We start from the raw sequence: 8919 nt of genomic DNA, 5'->3' as shown, positions 1-8919 counted from the left end.
AGCTGACCGTGGGGTCTCCAGATTCCCAGCTGTGCCAAACTCTAACAGGTTAAAATTCACAGTCTTTGAACTGGTCAAGATCTCTAAAAGAAATAATAGGAACTACAGCCCCTGGCCATCAAGAACAATGAATGATAAGAGGCTGTTCACAATGACCTCTTACCAAGTAGTAATAATAGCTTACACTGATTGTTCCAGAAACAGTGCTGAGCCCTTTACAGAAAACATTTCATTCAACCTTTACAAGCACCCTTGAGGGAAAAGCTACTGTCTTTTTTTTCTCCAGAAGGAGAAACTGAGACATATATGTTATATACATGACATATATAATTACCATGTATATATGGTAATTAGCTTACACAAAATTCCTGTATAGATAGAAGCGGCAGAGCTGGAATTTGAAGGCAGCAAGCAAAAGAACTTGTACATAAGGAAACAACTCCTTCCTGTTGGTGAGACTAATACAGGAGACACTTCATAGTTTAGCTTGGAGCTCACAGGCTATTAGGTCCTGGGCAAGGCCTCCTAAATGGTTCATCTCATCACATGTACCCTGAGTTATACTGTTTGCTCCTCACGCCAGCCAGAAATGCCCTGGCATAGAAAATAACCACAAACCCAGTGAAGGTGAAATGGGAAAATTTCCCTGGTCCCCCTTGCAGGGCATGCGATGGGGGTGTGGCCCGCTTCTTCATTACCCCCCTGCTCAAACCTCTAGGGGAGCATACAGACGGCCAGGCTGTGGGGCTACAACCCCACAGCAGTGTATAGGGGTGAATGTTTACAGCCGAAGCCCCAGTGGGTGTGTGTTACCATGTGCTCTTTTAGTTTAGCTGTCCATAGGCAGCTTGTGTTAGTCAGCTCAATGAGACCCCTGCCTTATGGCAAGAACAGAGGGCTTTCTGTATCCCAGCGTTCTTGCTTTGGTGTACCGGAAGAATTGGATCATATGTGGGCTTGGAGAATTAGTGCAAGGTTTTATTGAGTAGAAGTAGCTCTCAGCAAATGGGGGAGCCAAAAGGGAGATGGTTTTCCCCTGGATTTGGGCCACTCGGCAGCCCCGGCTCTCCTCAGACTGCCCCAGCCGAACTCCTCCCTGTTCTGCCAGTCCATAGCCTGCCCACGTGCCGTCTGTCATGTGCTCTGCCACCAGCATGCTCCCCTTCACATCCTCTCACAGTCCAGCTGCTTGTGTCTTCTTGGACCAATGTGTTCCTCTCGACGTCCAGCGGCTTGTGTGCCTGCCTGCTATGGTCTTGTCCTGGGCCTCATCTTTCACATTCTCCTTGACTATTTTAGGGCTCTTCCTAAGCTTCCCACCTCATTTTTACAGGCCCCAGAGCAGGGGAGTGTGACTTCTTCCTACTCCATTTCTAGAGAATGGGCAGACACTCCATTGCACAATAAGCCTGAGAACCTCCAGGTCACACAGATTATAGGCACAGGATGGGGGCGTGGTGGGCCAGCGTGGTCTTGGGAAATGCAACATTTGGGCACGAAGGCAGGAGTGCCTGTCCTCACCAAGGTTCGTGACCACCAGCAGATGGGCAGAGTCCTAGCCGGGGACCCGCCCTTCCCTTCCCAGCCCTTCCCCACCCCCCTTCCATATCAAAGTGTTCCGTCTGGAACAGAAAAGGGAACTAAGCCTCCAGGAGAAAGTCCTTGTGGCAAGTTCGCAACCCGATTACAGTATGAGGAAATGATTTTGGATGTCCCAATCAGCTGGGATTAGAGAAGAGCAGCTGCTGCTTCAGCAAAGCTGCTTCACAGGTACAGATGTCCCTATGTCTGTTCATATATTTTCCCAGGGCCCAAGAAAATCTAATGTCTCCTTTGCAGGCAATAAATGTGTCCATTGCAAATGATGGTAAGACAGGGTGTTTGTCAGGAGGAAAGCACAGGGACAAGGAATATGCAGAGAAAATAAAGAAAGGAGAGGAGAAATAAGAGCGACAAGGGAGAGGAAATAAAAGAGAGACCACATAGGGCAGAGCCCTGTGTGTGAAGCTCTTCGTTTCTCAACATACCCATTACCAACCAAAGCCTGACTGCAGCGCCAGCACCAAGGAGGCGTTCTGATAGAATCACTCACATGCTGACCCTTCTCGGCTGCTCTGTCCCGGCCCATCAAGTTTCTCCTTCTTTCTCTCCTGCTCTTCCTTCCCCATTTTGCCACTCTCTTTCCCTTTTCCATCTCCCAATCATTTACTTTCTTCTTCTCTATTTTCTCACTCTGTAAATGCTCAACTCAGAAACAGGTAGCACTGAAAGAGCTGCTAACCCTGGCTGTGGCGTGTGGCTCGTTACTATGTTGTTGTACTAGGAAATGGACTGAGTGAAATAAAGTAAGTCCGAAGCATTCAGCGCCCTTATTCTCATTGAGGTCAGGTCCTAGGTCAGAATTTGATAACATCCTAACACTTTCAATGGTATAACTCAGTCCTGAAGTCCTTGCCTACTCCACCCAGGTGCCTGTGACAGCCTTTGATCTTTATCACATGTAACATTTTGCAATCCTACCACTGCAGGGGAAAGATGTTTGCGTGCAATGGGAATCTGTGATTCAGTGCTGTTACTCTGATTTCTTCTGAGATGTTTGCTGGTGTTTGGGCACTTTGGTGTTCTTGAAATTGTATATACTGGTGTGATTAGTTTGGACTCAGTTTCAAGATTATTAAGATAATCTCTTTACTGCCGGAGGAAAGTATGTTTTGAAGGAGTATATTCAGAGAGAAAAGATGCAATGTCTTTATATATAAAGTTGAACAACATTAGGTGGTGAAAATTCACTTTCTGGCACTATTAGGAAGTCATTCATTCATTGGACACATGCTTAAATATATCAGAAGTTATATATGCTATGAATAAAAATAAAACATGGTAAAGGGATAGAAAATGGAGGGGAGGCTAGTTTAGATAAGGTGGACAGGGATGGCCTTCCTGAAAAAGTAACATTTAAATAGAGCCCTGAAAAAAGTAAGGTAGTGAGCCATGAAAACATCTGCAGAAGAGTGATGTTCCAGGTGGAAAGAACAGCAGATGTGATGGCCCTGAGATGGAAATGAGCTTGATGAGTTTGAAGAATAGCAAGAGGGCCAGTCAAGTTAAAATAGACTCAGGAATAAAGCAGTACTTGTGAGGTCACAAAGCTATGCAGAGCCTGATAGGCTATATTTCATAGTTGTGAATGTCTTGTAAATGTGATGAGAAATCGCTGGAGGATTTGAGCAGGAGAATGACATGATCTGTTTTATGTTTTATAAAGATTACTCTGGCCTCTGATTAAATAATAGACATAAGAGAGCAGGGAGAGAAGCAGGAAAGCAGGGAGAGAAGCAGGAAGGCTGTTAGAGTAGCCAAAGTAAGAGAAGATAGGAACTGTCAGGGTTGGGATATATTTTATAAATAGAGACAAGAGGCTCACTCTGACTTTGTTTCCTTTAATTGGGTCAAGTCCTGTGACATCTTCTCCACCAAGGTTGCTGTTCACCAGCAAGACCCCATCATTGCACTCATTCACTTGAAAACTAGACAGGTATATTTCTGCATTAGAAAAATATGATGATGCTTTGGGTGTGAGGGAAAGAGAAGATGCAAAGTCACTCCTAGGTTTTTAGCCTGAGCAATAGGTGAACGATGGAGCCATTTACTGAGATTGGAAAAGTATGGGAGGAAGGTACTAAATCCAGTGCTCAGTGTTGAACATATTAAGTTTGAGATGGCCTAAGACATCTAAGTGGAGATGCCAAGTAGGCAGTTGTAAAGCAATTCTGAAGCTCGTTGAGAGGTGCTATTTACTAACTAAAACACAAAATAAATTCAGCCCCTGGCGAGGGCACTGCACTCTATCTGGCAGAGCCCTGTTCTCTGTTTCCATTCTACAGGTCACAGACTGTTAGATGAGATGTCGAGGGATCACCTGGTTTATGGAGTTCACAATCGTATCCTCTGATACTGCCTCTTGAGCAATTAAAATCTGACATTTAAGAAAGGCTCCTTGACAGGCATGGTGGCTTACATCTGTAATCCTAGCAGTTTTGGAGGCTGAGGCAGGTGGATGGCTTGAGCCCAAGAGTTTCGAGACCAGCCAGGGTAATGTGGTGAAACCTCATCTCTACAAAAAATACCAAAAAAATTAGCCAGGCATGGTGATGAGCACCTGTAGTCCCAGCTACTTGGGAGGCTGAAGTGGGAGGATCATATGAGCCAAGGAGGTTGAGGCTGCAGTGAGCTGTGTTCATGCCACTGCACTCCAGACTGTGTAGCAGAGTAGGACCCTGTCTCAACAACAACAACAACTAAAAGAAGGGCCTGAACTAGTGAGGCTATGTGCTCCTTAAATATTGTCCCTAACCTAGGCAGAAACTCTGGACAACAGAGGCAGCTGAACACAAGGAACGCATGTTCCATAATGTCTGCAGATCAGTTTCAGGCATCTTAACCTTTTTCAGAGGATATGGTGAGTCACAGATTTAAAGATATGGAGTGTTGATTCTGAATGAGGAAAGGCCACCTTGAAAGAGCATGCTATTCAAATGCTGATGGATGGAAGCCCGGAACTTATGCGGTAGGGTCACATCACCGGACATGATGATCTGGATTCTTGACAGGGCACTGAGATCCAAGAATTACGTCATACTCAGAAAAATTGAGGATATATGCCTTAGGATACTCTAGAGTATATAACAGGATAAGTGAATAAATGAAGCATAGCATGACATTTCAATAATCAATACAGGCTTTGCTCACAATATTTTTTCATGAGATGTTTTGCCAGAATTACCAAATAAGCCAAAACTCCTTTAACGTTATAATGCTCACATAGCTGATCTTGCAAGGACTCCTTTGTGAAGAGAGTACCACCTATACTTTCTAGAGATAACACCTTCTGAGAAGGAACACAGAGACCTGGGTACACAGCATCTGTACCATGAGAAAGTCTGATTGAAGAAGGTGTCAGTAGATTTCTCATGGTATTTCTCCAGACATTGAAAGCTTATAAGGCTCACTCTGACTCTGAATTTGTCTCTTTTAACTGGGTCAAGTCTGTTTGGCATCTCCTCCACCGAGGTTGCTGTTCACCAGCAAGATCCTGTCATTGCACTCATTCACTTGAAAACTAGACAGGTATATCTCTGCAATTAGAAAAATATGTAAAAATCTTGCTTATCTTATCAAACAAGGTATCTTTAAATCAGTTGCATGTACTACCATGAACTGTGTCATTTGTGTCCTTGGCATTATTAACAAGAGGCATAGGCTTTCAATCAGTGAGATTAGAGTTTTGAATTCAGCCTGCCACTTATTGCTTTGGTGGGTAAACTTGGGTTACTGTAAAATTAGAATGATAATAGTACCAACCTCATAATGTTGTTATGAGAATTAATTGAGTTAATACCTTCAGGAAGATTAGTAGAGTATCTAGAATATAGTAAACACAATAAATGTTAGCTATTATTATGACAATGATGAACATTATTAATTTAAAGCCCATTGGAAAAGAGACTGTTGGAACTATAGACCCAATACAAATAAGATACTTAAGTAGACCCTTCATCAAGTTTCTGCAGTCAGTTAACACTATACTATTTGTAATTTTAGAGAATGAAGTTTGGTATAAATCTTGGCCCAGTTCAAGGTTATCAGTGACTTTTTTTATTGAGGTGAAATTCACATAACATACTATTAACTTTTTTTTCGAGACAGGGTCTCGCTCTGTCACCCAGGCTGGAGTGTGGTGGCTCAATCATGGTTCACTGCAGCCTCAACCTCCCGGGCTCAAGTGATCCTCCTGCCTCAGCCTCCCAAATAGCTGGGACTACAGGTATTCACCATTGTGCATGGCTAATAGAATTAACCATTTTGAAGTGTACAATTCAGTAGCATTTAGCACATTCACAATGTTTTGCAACCATCATCACTATCTAGTTCCTGACCAATTTCATCACCCTGAGGAAGACCCCCTATCCTTTAAGCAGTCATTCTCCATTCCTCTCTCTCCCAAGCCCCTGGCAACCACCAAACTGCTTTCTGTCTCCATGGATTTACCTATTCTGGATATTTCATGTAAATGGAATAATACCATATGCAACGTTTTGTTTCTGGCTTCTTTCATATACAATGATTTATTATTGAAGATGAAGCTGCAGACTCCCGAAAGAATCTCCATCCCTTCATCTCTTGATAGGCTTGGAATTTTCCAGTGCTTCTAATGGAGACTCTGATCTCCAGGATGTCAGATTCTGTCCTCTGTTAATAAAGTACTTGAATCAACGGTGGATGGATTCTTGGGAAAGCTTCAGGCAGTTCTAAATTATTTGAATATATCAAGTATCTGAGACAAATGATACCCTTTAGATTTATAGATCTTGGCAATCATGCAGTTCAACCCTGTCATTATATAGAGAAGGACTTTGAGGCATAATATTGTTTTCTTTAGCTACTGTAAGACACATACAACCATTGGTGCACTTATTTTAAAAAGTTCCTCTTATGAGGTTGTATAATGTTCTAGTGCCTAATGAAAGACACAGTCCCCAACTGCAAGCTGCCTATAGTCCACTGGAGGAAAAAGACAAATGATCAGATATTAAAATGCAATATAGGGAAGTCACTTCCAAGATGGCTGAATAGGAACAGCTCCGATCTACAGCTCCCAGCGAGATCAATGCAGAAGATGGGTGATTTCTGCATTTCCAACTGAGGTACCTGGTTCATCTCATTGGAACTGGCTGGACAGTGGGTGCAGCCCACGGAGGGTGAACTGAAGCAGGGCGGGGCATCACCTCACCAGGAAGTGCAAGGGGTCGGGGGATTTCCCTTTCCTAGCCAAGGGAAGCCATAAGTGACTGTACCTGGAGAGGCGGTACACTCCTCCCCAAATACTGCACTTTTCCCATGGTCTTCACAACCACCAAACCAGGAGATCCCCTCCTGTGCCTGGCATGGCAGGTCCCATGCCCACGGAGCCTTGCTCACTGCTAGCACAGCAGTCTGAGATCAACCTGGGATATGGGAACTTGGTGGTGGGAGGGGTGTCCACCATTGCTGAGGCTTGAGTAGGCGGCTCTATGCTCACAGTGTAAACGAAGTGGCAGGGAAGCTCAAACTAGGCAGAGCCCACCACAGATCAGCAAGGCCTACTGCCTCTCTAGATTCCATCTTTGGGAGCAGGGCATATCTGAACAAAAGGCAGCAGACAGTTTCTCCACTTAAACATCCCTGCCTGACAGCTCTGAGGAGAGCAGTGGTTCTCCCAGCACAATGTTTGAGCTCTGATAATGGACAGATTGCCTCCTCAAGTGGGTCCCTTACCTCCATGTAGCCTGACTGGGAGACACCTCCCCGTAGGGGTGGACAGACACCTCATACAGGCAGGTGCCCCTCTGGGACAAAGCTTCCAGAGGAAGGGTCAGGCAGCAATATTTGCTGTTCTGCAGCCTCTGCTGGTGATACCCAGTGGACCTCCAGCAAACTCCAGCAGACCTGCAGCTGAGGGGCCTGTCTGATAGAAGGAAAACTAACAAACAGAAAGGAATAGCATCAACATCAACAATAAGCACATCCACACCAAAACCCCATTTGTAGGTCACCAACATCAAAGACCAAAGGTAGATAAAATGACAAAGATGGGGAGAAACCAGAACAGAAAGGCTGAAAATTCCAAAAACCAGAATGTCTCTTCTCCTTCAAAAGAACACAACTCCTTGCCAGCAAGAGAACAAAACTGGATGGAAAATGAGTTTGATAATTTGACAGAAGTAGGCTTCAGAAGGTCGGTAATAGCAAACCTCTGAGTTAAACAAGCATGTTCTAACCCATTGCAAGGAAGCTAAAAACCTTGAAAAAAGGTTAGAGGAATGGCTACCTAGAATAACCAGCATAGAGAAGAGCTTAAATGACCTGATGGAGCTGAAAGCCACAGTACAAGAACTTTGTGAAGCACATATAAGCTTCAATAGCTGATTCAATCAAGTGGAAGAAAAGGTATCATTGATTGGAGATCAAATTAATGAAATAAAGTGAGAAGACAAGATTAGAGAAAAAAGAGTGAAAACAAACAATCAAAGCCCCCAAGAAATATGGGACTATGTCAAAAGACCAAATCTACATTTGATTGGTGTACCTGAAAGTGACGGGGAGAGTGGAACCAAGTTGAAAACACTCTTCAGGATATTGTCCAGAACTTCCCCGATGTAGCAGGACAGGCCGACATTCAAATTCAGAAAATGTAGAGAACACCACAAAGATACTCCTTGAGAAGAGCAACCCCAAGACACATAATCATCAGATTCACCAAGGTTGAAATGAAGGAAAAAATGTTAAAGGCACCTAGAGAGAAAGGTCGGGTTACCCACAAAGGGGAGGCCATCAGACTAACAGTGGATCTCTCTGCAGACTAACAGTGGATCTCTCTACAAGCAAGAAGAGAGTGGGGGCCAATATTCAACATTCTTAAAGAAAAGAATTTTCAACCCAGAATTTCATATCCAGCCAAACTAAGCTTCACAAGTGAAGGAGAAATAAAATCCTTTACAGACAAGCAAATGCTGAGAGATTTTGTCTCCACCAGGCCTGCCTTATAAGAGCTCCTGAAGGAAGCACTAAACATGGATAGGAAGAACCGGTACCAGCCACTGCAAAAACATGCCAAATTGTAAAGACCATCGACGCTATGAAGAAACTGCATTAATTAACGGGCAAAATAACCAGCTAGCATCATAATGACAGGATCAAATTCACACATAACAATATTAACCTAAAATGTAAACGTGTTAAATGCCCCAATTAAAAGACACAGACTGTCAAATTGGATAAGGAGTCAAGACCCATCAGTGTGCTGTATTGAGGAGACCCATCTCACGTGCAAAGACACACATAGGCTCAAACTAAACGGATGGAGGAAGATCTACCAAGGAA

General features: G+C 43.8%; 1 long non-coding RNA gene across 1 annotated transcript in view; it reads left to right on the top strand.

The window, feature by feature from the left end:
- Nucleotides 1-1453: 1453 nt before the first annotated feature.
- LOC129482747 (uncharacterized) overlaps nucleotides 1454-8919 on the top strand; it is a 33377-nt gene continuing 25911 nt past the window's right edge. Inside the window, exon 1 of the long non-coding RNA XR_008657805.2 lies at nucleotides 1454-1770. This is a non-coding gene — a long non-coding RNA (uncharacterized lncRNA). The remainder of the gene's footprint in view (nucleotides 1771-8919) is intronic.

The sequence above is a fragment of the Symphalangus syndactylus genome, chromosome 5 (assembly GCF_028878055.3).
Source record: "Symphalangus syndactylus isolate Jambi chromosome 5, NHGRI_mSymSyn1-v2.1_pri, whole genome shotgun sequence".
Lineage (NCBI taxonomy): Eukaryota > Metazoa > Chordata > Mammalia > Primates > Hylobatidae > Symphalangus > Symphalangus syndactylus.
The sequence above is the reverse complement of the archived record's forward strand: the minus strand, read 5'-3'. Positions and strand labels throughout refer to the sequence as shown.